Genomic DNA, 17,190 nt, shown 5'->3' on the forward strand with positions numbered 1-17,190 from the left:
GTTAGGAACTGATGGCAGACAGTTGATTTACTGACTCCATCCACAGCAGGTAACCCATGCTACTGGATGACCTGTTATTCTCTGCACTGTCTACATTTGTGTGGCCACTAGTTGATCCTTCTCATTATATGTGGGCCTTTGTCCCACTCCTGTTCATGACTTTTGTCCATATTTCCTGCTCTACGTAGTTGTAGATATGCTGTGACTGGGGTACATGCTGTAACACCTCACACAGGGTTACAGACTTCTCACCTCTGACTGTACATGTTTCGCATGATATCCAGTATTCTGCCCTATATGTCTGCTCTGCTCCTCAGACAGTTGTATTGTTTTGGTAATACACAACCACATGGTGTCCACTGACTTGTAGGTACTGACAAAGGTATGTGATGGCCTGTGCATCCTTGTGCTACTCTGACTTGTTACAACCTGCTGTTATACTAGCCACCTTCTAGGTTATTCAGTGCATATGTAATGTCCATAGCTGTGGTGCCCTGTCCCTCCATTCTCTCTTCCATTGTCCAGCTTTCCTGCAGTCACAAATAGTGACATATTTTATAACTCTGTGGGACTCCTACCATAGGAGTACCTCATGTGCAAAATTGTAGGTGCAGCCAGCTTTGAGCCATGAACACCATCTACCATGCTAATGTACTTAGCCCACTAAGCTACACCAGCCAACAGGAACTGAAGTTTAATTCCTGACACTATCAACAACAGACCAACATATCTTTGACCTCTGCATATTGAGACAATAGGACATGTTTCCAGGTTGTTTGTGGCAGCCCTGGGACTGTGTGGTTTGCTGCTATGACCTTGCTAACATACTCTTACTGCAGTTGTATGGGAACACGCTGTGTTAGGGTTAGGGGACTCTAGCATTGACAGTCATGCATCTGTCCTATTGCCCCACTGTTTGGCATTTCCCTCACATAGTGCAGTGGGTTTTGCTACCTTGTGGCCTACTGCATATTATGGGGCAGCTAGTATTGGACAGAGAGTATCTGTTGCCCCACATAGCTGTTAGTTCTCTGCAGGTAGCCAGTACCCCACTCTATTCCCTTGCATACATGTAGCAGGTCCATACATATGTTACCATAGTCTAGTACCCCATACATATGTTGTAAAGAAGAGTGACTTACCTTGTGACTGCAGCAGTTTAGATAGTACTTCAGGGCTGACTCTGTCTGATGCACACAGTACACAACTAATACATGATAAGGTACAGGTTGTGTGGTTTGGCTGGCATCCTTTTTACTATATATATGAGTTGGAGTGAGGTGTCACTCCCTGGGACACTAGGTTGTCAGTGCATGTGCAATGCATTGCCTCTTTGTCAAGGCCAGGGCATACTGGACATGACTACTTCTGCGTACAGGGACAGGCTCAGGGGGTTCTTCTTCCAAGTCCTCCTATGGCTGTGGCTGTGGGGACCTTAGCACTGATGGGGGGCTGTGTGTCCCTTCCTTGTGATGATCCTGCTACAGCTGTTTCTGTAGGATCATATTGTGTAGCATGGCACATACTGTGATCATCTGTGCACTTGTGGCTGGAGAGTACTGCAGGGCTCCACGAGGTATATCGAGGCAGTGGAACCGTGACTTGAGCAGTCCAAACATGTGCACTATGATGTTCCTAGTATGTGTGTGCCTCATTATGGTGTTCTTCGGTAGGTGTGTGTATGCATTTCTGATGGGTGCCATCATCCATAGTTCCAGTGCATAGCCAGCATCCACCAGTACATGGCCATATGGGATGTACTCCCTGGCGAACATCTGGTGCAGCTGTGATGAGTGCCAGATATGGGCATCATGATAACTGCCAAGGCTGCCAGCACACACACTCATGATAATGCCCTGGGCATTGTAACATGACCTGGCAGTTGATGGAGTGATACCCCTTGTGGTTGACATAGACTCTACCTTCCACACCAGGTGGTGCTTTGATGTGCACATGAGTGCAGTCTATGGCACCTAGAGTAGTGTGCTACATGATGGAAGAGACACATACAGCTGGCCCTCTCCTCAGGGGTGCAGGATAAATAAATGCGCTCACTGGCATGTGTTTGCATGGCAGCCAGGATCTGGTGGAGTACCTTGGATACAAATGCATGTGAGGCCCACCCATCACATCCCCAGTTGGCCTTTGAAAAGTACCTGAAGCTAGTATTCTAAGGGCTACACATTCCTTTGTTTAAACTGAGATGGGTTACCCTCTGTTGGCTCTGGGTCTGAGTTGAGGAGGGCAAAGCTTGGTGAGTTCTTGTAGTATGTCCCTGTCCACTTTGTAGCACTCTACAATCTCCAGTTCATGTAGCTCCTGGAAGATTACCCTGGGCCTGAACATTCTTCTCCTTCTCAGTCTAGGTCTATTGTCAGCACCAGCATGAGCACTGACCTCAGCCTGTAGCACATACAGATGCAGAAGAGCAGCAGCAGCCCCTAGCATTCTGTCAGTTAAAATTCCCAAGTCTGTACACAAATGGTGCAGAGTATGGGTGAGTAATCAGACTATAGGGTATATGCATACTTTATAGTGGTGTGCTGCAGATGCAGCCTGTGTGATTTGCTGACTATCATGCATTCCACCTGCCACGTATATCATTGAGAGGTTTGAGTGGCCCCATGTTAGTGGAACCTGGCTTATCAGTCATTTATACATGATTGGCTGTCCCAGGCTATTTCTTTTTTTTTTTTTTTTTTTTTTTTAAATGCCTTCACTGCTAAGCACTGTGATGATGCATGCAAACCAGTGATGCTGATGTAAACACTGCTCAGTAGTCTGGACACACCCCCATGCAGGGGCATGCTCAGCATAGTTTAAACCAGCTAAAACATGCACCCGGCAGCTAAACAAAGCTTAGCAGCACTAGACACCCCCCGCTCAGCTGAGCTGAGTGACATGCAAATGGGTGCTGCTGTGCTCCAATCTGCTTAAACATATAGTGACACACCCCCTTCTGATATCACCTACCTGTTCTAATAACAGCAACATGGTTCTGAGGTTACACAAGTTTTATCTGCGGACACAGTGACCCATTTTTGATATTCAGCAGCCCCAGCTCATTTGCATGCAGATCCTTGCATATATCCTGGAAACTTCATTATTCCAGGGCCTGCCTCCTTAGCAACCACTGAAACCTAAAATTGTACATACTGCATACAGGTCACTATAATGCATTATTTTTACAGATGTCTTAATTTTAGTTTTTCAACATTTTAATTTTTTTTTTTTTTTTTTTTGCATAACGGCATGTTTGTGCATTGCTGCTCTCAGCACAAATATAATATGTGTATAAAAAAATATTATTTTATATTACAGAATAAAAACAAAGACAACACCAGAAACTGAGATAAATGGACCACACACTACTGTAGAAGACAAAAAATACAAAAATTGTGCGATGTCCAAAACACTGCCAAAGTCTAAAAGCATAAAACTTTAGTTAACACTTAATACAGCTTTTATTTAGAACTTGGTAAGTCCTTTCGAGAGTTCAGCATCACTTCATCAGACCATTAGACAACAACTAAAACATCAGCACATTTAAAAATTAGCTATCCAATGAAAAAGCATTTCCTCTTATTAGCAGCTACCTCCTTAAAGGACCAACATTTCAACACAAAATATTAAAATATCATAAAACATCAAACCCTATCAAATACAAAGATACTATGTATAAAACATGTATAGTAATACCCAAAACAACAGCAAAAACACATAAAAACATACAAAAATTAAAACAAAAGTAAAGAAAACAGGGTACACTATAATGACAAAAAGTGTATCATAAAATATATAAATAGCAAAATTCTCACTATAAAAATTATATATAAAATGCATGCAATACTAGATTATATATTGTGACAGGAATATCAAAAAACAACTATCTATATCTCATTTCAGTAAATATCTATTTTTTAAAACAGGTTTAAGAGATACATGTCCATTCAGTCCCATAGCACCATCTGCCCTTAACCTGATGATCCATTTAGTCTTATTGATTTTGGTATGATTACGCATACAATTATGATTACATGATTATGATCTCCCACTATATCTTTCAACTTCTCATCTGTAGTTAATATACTCCAGTGTCTATTGGTTGTATCTTGGATATATCTATTATCATTACTGTAAAATAGGGAATATCTAATACCAACTGTTTCAAATCTCTTTATACTTTGTAGTTATTGCTTTCATGAAAAATACACGCAAACAGTGTTGGCCCTTTTTTGTCTTATATCATTGCACGTTAATTTAACATCCTGAGGATGGTATCCCCTATTTACAAAATTTATATTCAATCATTCCAATTTATCTTCAAAGGCTTTAGCTTGTCCTTTTACAATGTTGGAAAACACATATGGGGGGTGCATACTTTTTCTATGTAACAACTTGTTACAATAACAGGTTTTCCTATATATTTCAGTGGTAATAACACCCCCTTCATTCACAACCCTAATGTCTAAAAAATCAATCTTACTCATCACTTTTAATACCAGTTTCAAAAAAGCATCAACATTTTGTATATAACTACATAAACAATTAAACTCCTGATCTCCCCAGTCCAAATAAGAAACACATCATCTACAAAATGATGATAAAAAGGGATATGCGCCTTAACTCTATCAATCTCCAATATATGCTTGGTCTCCCATACAGCCATAAAAATGTTGATATAGCTATTGGCACATTAAGTGAGGGATTGACCCAGTTTCAGATTTAAGAACAAGAAATCAGTGAAAAAATTATTATGTGGATATAAGGACCATGGATATGTTAAAAATAGATTATTAAGGGAAGGTGGATGCACTTCACCATGTGCAACATGTAACTACTGTCAGTATATTGATAGTAGTGGAAAGTTTATTCATCCAGTTACTCAGAGAGAGTTTAATTTTTATGTGGATGTGAATTGCAATAGTGTTAACATTGTCTATTTAGCCTTCTGCACCATCTGCCATTTTTTTCTGTATAGGAAAACCAATATAGGTTCATAGGCTTATAGGTTGGTACTAGGCTATCGGCCCTAGGGCCTAGCCATAACAATTCCCCTGGCTATTTCTTCCCACAGTATTTACTTCCCTGGACCCCTGTCTAGCAGGGTGACTGATGTGATCTCCGGGGTTAATTTCCTATCTCCCATCAAATCATCAAGGTTCCTTTTGAAGAGGGCCAAAGAGGCGCTCTGCTTGACATGTATGGGCAGTCTATTCCAGAGTCTGGGGAGTCTCTGCGTCAGGAACCTATCCCTCCAGCATGTTTTGTTCATTGTGATGACAAGGTTTAGATCCCTGGAGTGTGTGTCTCTGAGGGATTAGGATTTCTTTAAGTGTAGCATGTTCAACAGCTCTGGGTTTGACATGGCCTTGTATGTTAAGCAGAGATCGCCTCTGAGTAGACGATATCCAATAGAGTATAGGTGGAGTTTTTTTAGAAAGTCAGCATAGGGCATCTGCTTTAGGCCTGTGATTCTTTTAGTGAGGTAATTCTGCGGCCTTTCCAGTTGTTGCAGATGTCTTGACAGGTACATACCAAATGGGGCATTGTATTCTATAATGGATCTAATGAGGGATGAGTACAGTGGGACAATGACCTCCTTTTTTCTGGATGAAAACCCCTTAGTGATGAGGTGTGCCACATAGAAGGATTTCCTGACTGTTGTGGCAATGTGGTTATTGAAGGTGAGACCACTGTCCACCTGTGTCCCTAAGTCTCTTATCACACTTTCGGTGTTTAGATTGCTGCCACCTATGTGGTAATTCACCTATCCTGCCCTAAAGTCTTTCACTATCGCACACCCACCTCACCCACGCCCTAACTCTAACTCACCTAACCTGTGCCCTAACCCTAACGTCCACACAATCGCACACTTACCTGAAACTGACCCGTAACTTCCCACCACAGTCCTGATAATCACAAAGCCATAGAAATGGCCCACCAAATTCTTTCCCTGGGAAAGAATTTGGTGTTCCATGGCTTCGCGATTACCAGTGTTCGAACTTTACAGTTCGAACATCTGGTATTCTATATTCAGCTGTTTCGACGGACTGATATAGACCCAACTAACTAACTTACTAAGTAACTACCTAAATAAATGTTGCTCTGCAGTGGAAATTAAAAGGTAAGGTGGGAAGATGGTATACTGGTCAATGGAGGCCGTCTCTCTTACCTGGCAGAATTGACAAGGTAGTGTATAACAGGATTAAAATTAATAAGTGGAGAAGGGAAAAGAAAGGTGAAACTGTAAGACTAGCAGAGAAAGAGAGCCTGAACCTGAAACATAAGAGCTATATGGCAACACGTTTCACAAAATGTTACGTCTAGCAAAGGCTGCTAGCAATTATGCATAAATAAGCGGATTGTCAAACATAGCAAAGAAGACAACATCCTTGCCTTGTCTATTTTCCTAAAGCCAGGGAATCAACAATAAAGGGCAAAGCTGGACAATCTGAGTAAGCAAAGAAAGAGAAGAGAAGGTGATAATAAAGAATCAGCTTGTTAATAAAGGACCACGAATTATGAGTGACTGAAGGTAAATAACAAAAAGGACAAAAAGGCTCAGTGAATAGATTACTTTGATACATGAGGCATATATTACTCTGTGTTGAAAGGTCAAAGAAACAGAATTTGCACTGTTTTCTTGGTATACCAATTTGTATACTGTTACGGATGAAATGAATAAAAGCTTGATACAGAAAGAAAGAAAGAAAGAGAAAGTAAGTGAGAAAGAAAAAGTATGACTGGCAAGAAATGCATTTATGGTCTACCAGTTGTGCAGCTGATATTTATTTCAGTTTGCAACTGCTATCTCCTTCTTTTATTGATGCGTGTATATCTATATGCATAGATGGAAAAATGCATGCATGTACTTGTTTTGTTCTGTTAGAACCAATATTATTTACTGCTCCACATTCACCATAACGCTGCCAGTGCTGCAACTAGTAGTATGAATTACAAGTGGGATTCATGGCCATCATATGTGTAAAACAAATCCATCTTGACCTTGCTTGTTTCAGGCATATGTTATTTAGGAGTGGATCTTAATTCCTACATCTACATGCCCCTCCCAGCAGCAGTAGAGTGATTATGTTGAGGAACAGTGTGGAGGGCATACCTAAAAGGTTTACATGCGGACTCCCAGCAACAGAAAAATGACTAGCATGACTTGTGTTGATGAATGGTCTGTTAGGTATACTGAAAATGTTTACATACTGACTCCTAGCAGCAGTAGATTGACTGATGTTGAGGAAGAGTTTGGAGGGCATACTGAAAAGGTTTACATGCAGACTCTGCTGCAACATTTACATCCCCAAGCTCTAAGCGTGTCATCTAGCTCTAAGCGTGTCATCTAAGCAAGGCATCCCACCCATCATAGTAATACAGCAACAAAAGTAAGACCATGTTTATCTCCAGTCTCATTGCTGCATAATGCCTGCGTTCCCCACTTATCCTAATTCTCTGCCATCCATCACTTTTTCCACCCAGAAAATTCAATCAGCAGACAGCATTAACTTGTGGTTGAATCCATTAGTGCTTCCATTTTCATAACCTTTCTTTAGTAGTGGCACTGATAAGTGTTCTCTGACTCCCTCTATTTAATTTGGTAAGCAGGATGATCGACACTACACTATATCCATTCCATTGATGAGCAGAGCTCATTACCAGGAAGCAAACCTCCCCAAATGGAAAATTGTTTAGTTGATTTGTGCCTCATCACTTCCAGGCAGTAAATTCAATCCTCTGCCTATCCCCTCATTCAAACTGTCAATGATTTTATACACTGGCAAGCACCTTCCATCCCATCAATCATCAAAGACCCAAGTAAGTTTTCAGTAGTCAGACTACAACTATCCCTCTATAGTATGATAGTGGGTATCTTCTCCCATGACTGACACAATGTGTCTGCTTTGCCCTAAGAGCTGTATAATCTGCATTCTGTGACTGAACTAGGCCTATGCATACATTCTGTAGTCTCAGGAGTCCTGTTAAGCCATGGCAAATAACCAATAAACCTCTGTCACAGGCAAATGAAAGGCATCTTTTTCCTGCTCAAAAGACATATACAATTAGCTTGATGTTTCATGTTTCATTTTTTTACTGTTCTGCTCAAAAATCACACATGATTAGCATGATGTTTTGTATTTAGTTGTTTATACTGGATAGAATTAAAATGGCATGTGCATAGTTTTTGTTCTGTTTGAAATTTTCTGAACTTCTCCAAAAGCATCAAACAATCATATTCTTGCAAATCTTAAGCCTCAATCTTCGTTTGAGACTTCTCAGTTTCTTTAGCAAACAATCGATGGGTAATACTTCATTCCTTTGCTTATGACTTGGTAAGTATCTTAGAAATTTTTTTTTCAGCAGAATGACTTGCATCAAAGCCACCACAGTCCAATGCACCAGTGACTCCACATTAATCAGTACAACATATCACAATTCCAGTCTATAAGTCGGCAGTCCTTTACATTAACCTAACAAAGGTTGAAATCTTCAAAGGTATTTCCCAACCCAAATAAAACAAAACTCATGATATGCTCTTCATATTCTCTTCATATTCTAAACAATGCAATCCACTAAATATGTCAGCTATCAAAAATAAAATTGAACCAGTGTCCCAAATAAAACTTCTGTGGTTGAAATATGCAATAATCTAAACAGCAGCCTCAAATTCAGACTACTCTGTTAAGAAAAAACATTCCCATCCCCTCTATAGCAAATAACAACAGCCCATACCTTCCTAGGCTTCTCTCATGCCGTCTCCATACTTACTGACCTACGAAAAACCCCACTAGCCAAACTACAGCAGCACTATAATAAAATTGATAACCTGCCACTATAAATCCCACCACTACATATCACTGCAGCAAATTAAATAGCTTGAACTGCCCAAATAGCTTTTAAAACTGTTGATTGATAACTGGTTACAGAATTCTTTACTTTCCAAAAAATAATCCTCTATTGCTAATTTACTGCAAGGTGCAAACTGAACTGAAAGCTGTATACCACCAATCAAAACCTTGCTCACACAGAAAAATCCATTAACTCTTATGGTGGCTCTCTCTACTTCATTCACATAGCTAGACATTGGAATACTTTACAGGACCATTCACAGCAAGCTTCCAAGCTCCTCAGTCAAAGAGTTTAAATGCTCTCCATTCATACAACTTAGCAACAAATGGTTATGTTCCTGACCCACAGCAACTGGGTAGCCACAATGCTATCACCATCATATAGCTCTCAAATTATTATCAATTCATACTACTGACAACAGACTCACATAGATATAAGGACTCAAATGTACAACTTTGTAAATACGTCTTCTTCTCTTTCTTGTACATTAAAACAGGAGCCCTGATATTTAACTGTTCCTCACTACTAGTACATACTTAGTATGTACTGCTGTGTCAGGTGTTAATAACTTCTCTCCTGACTGTATATGACAGACAAAACTAGCCCAAAGCTATCGACATGTGCTTCTCATGTAATGCTTCATTAATGTAAGTACTGCTTTAATTGAAAGAATTTCAACCACCTACCTGCAACTGTAATAATACTGGTGAACCAATACTGGTATGCCTTTTAACATAAAGGCAAGTGGTTATGTTACTCACTGACAAATAGTTCAACAAATATTCTGCAACGGTTGAGAAAAACAATATGGTGTGTCTGTTTGCTTCAGGTATAGAAGACTTCTTATCTTGTATCTTTTATGTCTTGGTGCTTTACTGTTTTGATGTCCATTAAAAAAGGTGCACTGCTTAGTAGGTCTGCCCCAACAAACAAAAGTAAAATAAATAAATACATAAATAAATAAGTTGCATACATATGTACATACATACATACATACATACTTTTGCTTGGCACATGGAGCTTCTCCAAAAATTCAGATTTTCTTTCTACATATGCTGACCTACAGTCAAGAGTTATATATTTTATGCCACTCCAAATACAACTTATGGATTATTCATTTTCTGTGGATAAGGGGTAAATATACTGTGAGTGTGTCCATCATCTTGGAGGAGGATCAGAAGTTTCCTCTTTAAGCTCTATCAGTATCTGTTTGGGGTAATTACTATCCAAGGAGTGTACACTCAGTGATCATTTGGGATGCATGGCTATGCTCCACATGGTGTGATCAGCTGTCTATTTCTCCCTTGTAGACCAACATGTCCATGTGTGTCCCAGTCTACATTAGGAATTCTACTGCAGACTGTATGCCATCAAGCACATGCCTCTCCCCTGCAACAAAACAGAAGCAGGTTATGCCTGGCCATTCTTCTCCTCCCAATCATCAGCTCCAACACATGCTCAAGCTACTAGCTAAACTCACATTGCTTGTCCATAGATGGGGCTTTATACCTCTATTTCAATAGAATTTGCCTCAATAAAGGCATTAGAAAATGCCAGAATCTCCCCATTTTATAAAATCTAGACTTAAACTGCTAAATTTCTTCAGCAGTTTCAGATAACCTATCAGCTGCAAATCACAAACCAGGATACTCATCCAGACTTTTTCTTAGGAAAGACGTAGATGGCAATGTGTTGCTCAATGTCATGTTAAGTATCCTAGAAACGTTTCTGTTAACAGCCGTTAATTCCCTCCATAGGAGAGTGTCATTATCTCAGCAGCAAACAGCATCAATTCATGTTCATTTCCTATTTACTCAGAAATGTGATGGGTATGATTCCATCCCAGTTTCTGCTACTAAGGTCATCTGTTTTTGTCTTCTTCACATTCAATGCATTACTTAAGCATTATACCCAAGCAGAGTATAGCTTCTTCATAAGCTTCCATATGCTGTGTTAGACCTAAAATGAATGAAAGAAAAAACAGCCATTTAGTGAAATGTTTACATAGCTTGGTATCCATATTTAAACTTCAATTATATAGTTATATGGAGGACAAATAGCAGATAATTTATTCTGGACCTAAAATGCTCAGCTTCAGTAACACCACTCGGTTATCTGCTTTCTGATGCTCATGAATTTCTATCACTAGTTAGGACTGCTCACCTTTTAGCAAAGGTAAATTCCAAATTTAGTGCTTTTTATCAGTGCTGATTTATACTGTATGAGCTTTTATCATACATTTCTGTGAAGACAATTTCAAATGTCATCTGTTTTGCTGATGACACATGTTCTGGCTTCAAAATGGTCTACAGATGGGCAGAAATAGAACAGAAATAGCTGTTAATTGCCTTTTATCTAGGACCAAACCTTATTTTTTTAGTCTGACCTTTTTGCTGATGACGGATGTGCTTGCTGACCAGCTGAAACTGTAAATGTCTGTTAAGTATCTTTCCCTAGACAGCTGAATTTTAACTAAGTGATTGTGTGTTTTCTTATATTCTGCCTCACAATAGCAAGCATAACATTATAGTTTCATGCATTGCTATCTGCTCACTACTTTTCTTTCTTTCTTTCTTTCTTTCTTTCTTTCTTTCTTTCTTTCTCTTTCTTTCTTTCTTTTTTTCTTTCTTTCACTGACTGAATAAGTGTTTTGTTTGTTTGACTATCATCTCTATTTTCAGCTGGAAATAATCCATGTTCCATTTACTGTACAGTTAAATGAGAAAAAAATATGTGTTACAGAGAGATTGCAAAAAAAAATGCATAGAAATAAAGTAGACTGAGTGTATAAGCAAGCAGCAGTAATCCAACAGATAGAAGTAGAAATGCTGATTTCATGTTTGCTTGAGAATAGCTCATAGTAAATTAGACTTAATATTAACAAAGAGAATAATGACAAAATATGTGTTACAAAAACAATGGTATCATAATGTTAAGTAGGTAAATCACTGATTTGCATCAAATGTAAATTTCTTGTAGTCCATCCTGGAAAACTTTGGCATATTTTGTTTAAATATTTTATAGTCATAAGCAAGTTTGTTATCTAGAACTAATTTCTATTTTTATAGTTGTAGAACGATAGGTACGTTATCTGACATCTTGTGCAGTTCCCTTAGCTGTCACCCACCTCAACTGAAAATTTGAAAATTGAGGAAAAACATTTAAAAAAAAATGAGCAAACAGATAAATAAACAACTTCTCAAAGAAACAAGCAGCTTGCTACAGTTAAATTGCCACAAACTAAGTGCTTCACACTTCAGCCATGACTGCAAATTCAGTATTTCTGAATGCTGATACTACACTTTCACACAATCATCACCTGCTGATTGCAGCCTCCATCATCTTACATGTGATGCAGCTCCCCCTTTGCTCCAACCTACCTCATCATCATTATCATCATCCTCAACCCTCCTTTTTCCATTTTCGTCATGGGATGAGGGTGTTGTGTCAACTGTCAGCATCTCTCTCTCGATTCAGTGCCACTCTCCAACCTTCTTCAACAGCCATCTCTGAGTGTCACAGGTTTTCTCTCACATAATCCATCCATCTCTTTGCTGGATACCCTTGCTTTTTTCCTGCCTGTCCTATATTTTCTTCACTAGATGGTCTTCTGCTTTTTGGCACATGTGGCTGAACCAATGTAATCTGTTCTATTTGACCTTTTCTGCAATTGCCTTCTACTCTAATGTCCTCATTTCTTTGTCTTTTCCCCAGTGTGCATTCTACCAATCATCTCAGGTACCTCATCTCCATCACATCTAAATTCTACAGCTGCTCTGCCTTTACCACCCAGGTTTCTGTATCATACAGTAGCACTTGTTATACTACTATTTGGGATTCTTCTCTCATGCACTACCCTGGAATTTCTTAGCCAGTTGTTTGCAGCCCCTCTGATTCTAGCTTTCACCTCCTCATTCAGACTTCCCTTCTCCTCAACCACCCCTTCAAAGATGTTTACCTGTTCCACAATTTTCTGTTCTATCTTAATTCTTATTTTCTTCTAATTTCCTCTATTTGCTGCTTTCACAACTGTCTTATTTGCACTCACATTCATCCCATGTGCCTTCACCCTTGCATTCCATCTCCCTATCTTTTGACAAAGGTCTTGTTCAAAGTCTGCCTGTAATGGTGCAATGTCTATGCAGAGCAACTTTGTTGAGCTGTCCCCTCTAACCTGTTTAGCAGTGTAGTCCATCACAGCATGAACAGCAGTGAATTCAGAGCTGAACCCTAATGCACACCCACTCCCACTGGGTATCCCTCTGTGAGACAAAACACACTTTGTAGTTGAGTCTTTGGGATCTTGTATGTAACCTGCAATAATTCTATCAATGCTTCTGGGACTTCAAACTATCATTGGACTACCCAAATCAGACTTCTCGGGACCTTGTTATATTGCTTTCTCCAAATCTAGGAATGCCAGTTGAACTCTTTCCTCATCACTAGCATCTTCTTAACTATCTCTCTGTCTCACTGCAAACATTGGGATGGTTGTGCTGTATCCTGATCTCAATCCGAGCTGCTCCTCTCACATTTTACTTTCTACTCACCATGTATTTGTCTATCAGTCACACTCTCCAAGACCTTTAATGCAGTGTGACATGAGTTTGATACCTCTGTACTGCCCCAGTTGTGGCTGTCCCCTTTGTTCTTGTACACTGACATAGTTTGCTTATTGTCTAATCATCTTAGGGTATGCCTTCCTCTATATACTGTTATGACTGCCTTCACGAGCCCCACCTTAGTTATTGTTCTATATAGTTAAGAATGAACTTTACATTAAACACAAAATGTTGCTCTCCAAGAAGTCCAAGAAAACAAAGGCGAGGCTCCAGTAATGGAAAATCCTTCTGCTCAGCATCAACAAGCAAATAAGACAACATGTCAAATCCTTTAAGGGCATATTTGAGAACAAACTTAGCAAGCACAGCCAAGGATAACCATAAGGCCTTTTTCAGCTACGTACATAGCCATAAAGGTAGGACTCCAGCATGTGCAGAACTAGTGACTAATGGAATTACACACACTGACCCCACAGAGATAGCAAACCTGCTAGTGGATAGGTTTGGAGAAAATTTCACTCCCTTATCTCCTCCAAACTTATCATAAACCTTGGCTCAAACTCCCCCCTCATACTACATATCTGAAGAGCAGGTCATTAAAGCCTTGTTCAAGGCAAAAAAAACACAGCCTCTATGGGATCAGACGACAGGCTAAAACATGAACTTGCATCATCATTAAGTACTCTTTTCTCTCATAGCCTAAACATAGGCTTTGTTCCTGCGAAATGGAGACTAGCAACACTTATTCCCCTCCACAAAGGTGGCCTAGCAACAGACCCAGGGAATTACAGACCTATAAGCCTGACCAGCCTCATCTGTTAGGCAATAGAACATATCATTATGGACCTCATAAATAAAGACATAGTTGACCTTCAAAACCCTGGATCCAACTCAATTCAGTTTCATCAAGGGCAGATCCTGCCTGTTAAATCTGATGGATTTCTTCAAAAATCTGACCAGAGCCATTGACAATGGCAAATCTGTGCACACAGCATACCTCAACTTGGCAAAGGCATTCAATACAATCCCACATTCAGGCATTACCAATACATTTACCAAACTGAATGTAAGGCCCTTTGTTTGTAAGTTGGGTTGCCAACTGGCTCACAAACCAGACACACACTATCAAAGTGGATGACTCCACAGCAACCAGCAGACCTGTCACCAGCATGGTGCCAAAGGGTCAGTGCTGGGTATCCTACTGTTTGGTATATACTTATCAGATGTTCAGGCTAAAACTAAGGAGTTGTGACCAAGTTTGAAGATGACTGCAAACTAGGTGAAATTATTGAGTCCCCAAATGATGTCAGTATAATCCAGGAGGGAATTATGCAGACCATTGACTAGTGTCTTAGTCACTGTCTCAAACTTAGTGCAAAGAAATGCATCATCATCCCCTTCAACAAAAACAATCTCACTTCACACAATCAAATCAACAACAAAACCCTAAGTACCTACAAAGTGGTAAGAGATCTGGGATCACAAGTTGATTTGAACAATGACCATAACTTTGATCACCATGTGTCTACTGTAGTAAGGAAGGCTTTCTATATGGCACACCTGATTAGTAAAGGCATCACCTCAAGAGCAAAGGAGGTTATATCCCCTCTATACTCTGCACTAATCAGGCCCATAATTGGGTATAATGCCCATTTGATATGTTCCATACAAAGCACCTGCAGCAGTTGAAGAGAAATCAGAATTTTCTAACAAGGAAGATCAAGGGACTCCAGCACGTGCCTTGCACAGACCGACTAAAGTCTCTCTCACTATACTTTGTATCATATAGACTTCTTAGGGGAGACTTATGCCTGCCTTACAGAGCAGTCTCTGCCCTAAACCTAATGAACTTGCTGCACATCTATCAGTCAAATGGGACTAGAGCTACCCATTCCAGGGACCTAAATATGACCTGCGACTTAAATAGGACATGTTGGAGGGACATATTTGTCTAACAGCGACTGCCTTGTCTTTGGAATAGGTTACTAATTCATTTGAAACAGAGCACCTCTATGACACTGTGCAAAAGGAACCTGGATGAGTGGATGGAGCACCATATTTCTTACTAGCAATAGCACTTACAACCTTACTGGACGTGGCAGTCGTTACTAAATGCAGTCCTGGGTATTGACTGGTTCATCTATGGTACTACATTGGGATGACACGGCTAGGCCTGAAATGACCTTTGGGTCGATAGCCTAGTAAACTTCTATGATACTGTGATCCTATGATGTCCTGCAACATGGCTGTTTTTACTTATATAATGTTATATTATTATTTGCTGATTAGGTATGTGACCTGTTTCTTTGACACTTTTCAGCCAGAACCAGGGTGCGGTAGCACAACTTTTTACAAAACTAAAAGAAATGAGTATTGCACAAATCTTCATTATCATCAACATCATCTTCATCCTCCTCATACCCTCTTTTTTTCCCATTTTCTACATGGGATAGGGAAGTTGCACCAACTGCCACCACTTCTCTGGATTTAGTGTCACTCTCCTACCTTCTTAACAGTCATATTTGAATTTCGCAGGTCTTCCCTCATGCAGTGCATCCATCTGTTTACTGGACATCCTCTCTCATGCAGGCCGTCCATCTCTTGGCTAGACTTCTTTGCCTTCTTTCTATCTCTTTTGCTATCTCATATCTTCAAAACCAAATTCTCTTATACTTTCATACACATATGACTGAATTTCTGCAATTTGTTCTCCTTGATTTTCTCTGGAAATTGCGCTATGTTGGCTTCTACTCTAGTGTCCTTATTTCAAATACTACTCCATAGTGTGCATTGTACCTCCCATCTCATGCACTTCATCTACATCACTTCATGTTTCTTCAACTGGTTTAACTTTGCTACCCAGTGTTTATGTTGCATATAGCAGCACTAGGCACACCACTGTCTTTTTTTTTAGAACATAACTAAACTTTATTGAACTGTAATAGTGACCGCTACAAACATGTTAATAATAATAAGATAGTAAAAATATCAAGCAGTAGTCTGCTATAAACTGGAGAGAAACAGCAGCAAACAGCCCTAACATGTATCAGTATTCCAATAGCCAGAAAAATAATAAAGATAATTACGGTGTCTTAAAGTTCCAGCAATAATAAGATATAATCCAAAATAAATCAAATCTCTGACATTTCTTTTGAGTTGAACCTAAATGTTTTTGTAAAGATACAGTAATTTCTTTACTTCAATCTACTACTTCACATTTATTTTAAAATCTAAAAATAGTAGCAAGAACAGAGGCAACAGCTATTTTAGTAGCAGGCCAAAGGTTACTGTAAATCATTCCAGTGTCCCTTGAGATACCAACAAGTCAAAAAAAGACAGTCATTTATATAATTTCAAATGATTTGTGATGCCCAGCAGACAGAATGCTATAGCTTGGACATTCTGGTTTAATGGCCAGACATAACTAAATCATATGAAAATAATCTGCATCACTAAAATTATATTGACAACATGAAGAATGCGGTAATTGCTTCCTTTACCATAGATTATCAGGTGAGTGTTGCCCAAAGTGGACCATTTTATATAGGGTGAAAGACATAATATACAGTAAGTGTGGGTAATGGCATTCCCCCAAACACCTCTATCCATTCCTCTTCTCCATCTCAGCCAAGTTTTATTAAGATTTTCAGAACAAATGTCTAAAGACTGTGTGAACTATTTGTAAAGGTCTGCCATTCTCATCTGTCAAGAAAAAATGATAATAGAAGTTCAGTAAGGAGGAGAGCTATAGATATTGTCACAATGACAG

The sequence above is a fragment of the Protopterus annectens genome, chromosome 7.part1 (assembly GCF_019279795.1).
Source record: "Protopterus annectens isolate FY-2018-M chromosome 7.part1, PAN1.0, whole genome shotgun sequence".
NCBI classification, from domain to species: domain Eukaryota; kingdom Metazoa; phylum Chordata; order Ceratodontiformes; family Protopteridae; genus Protopterus; species Protopterus annectens.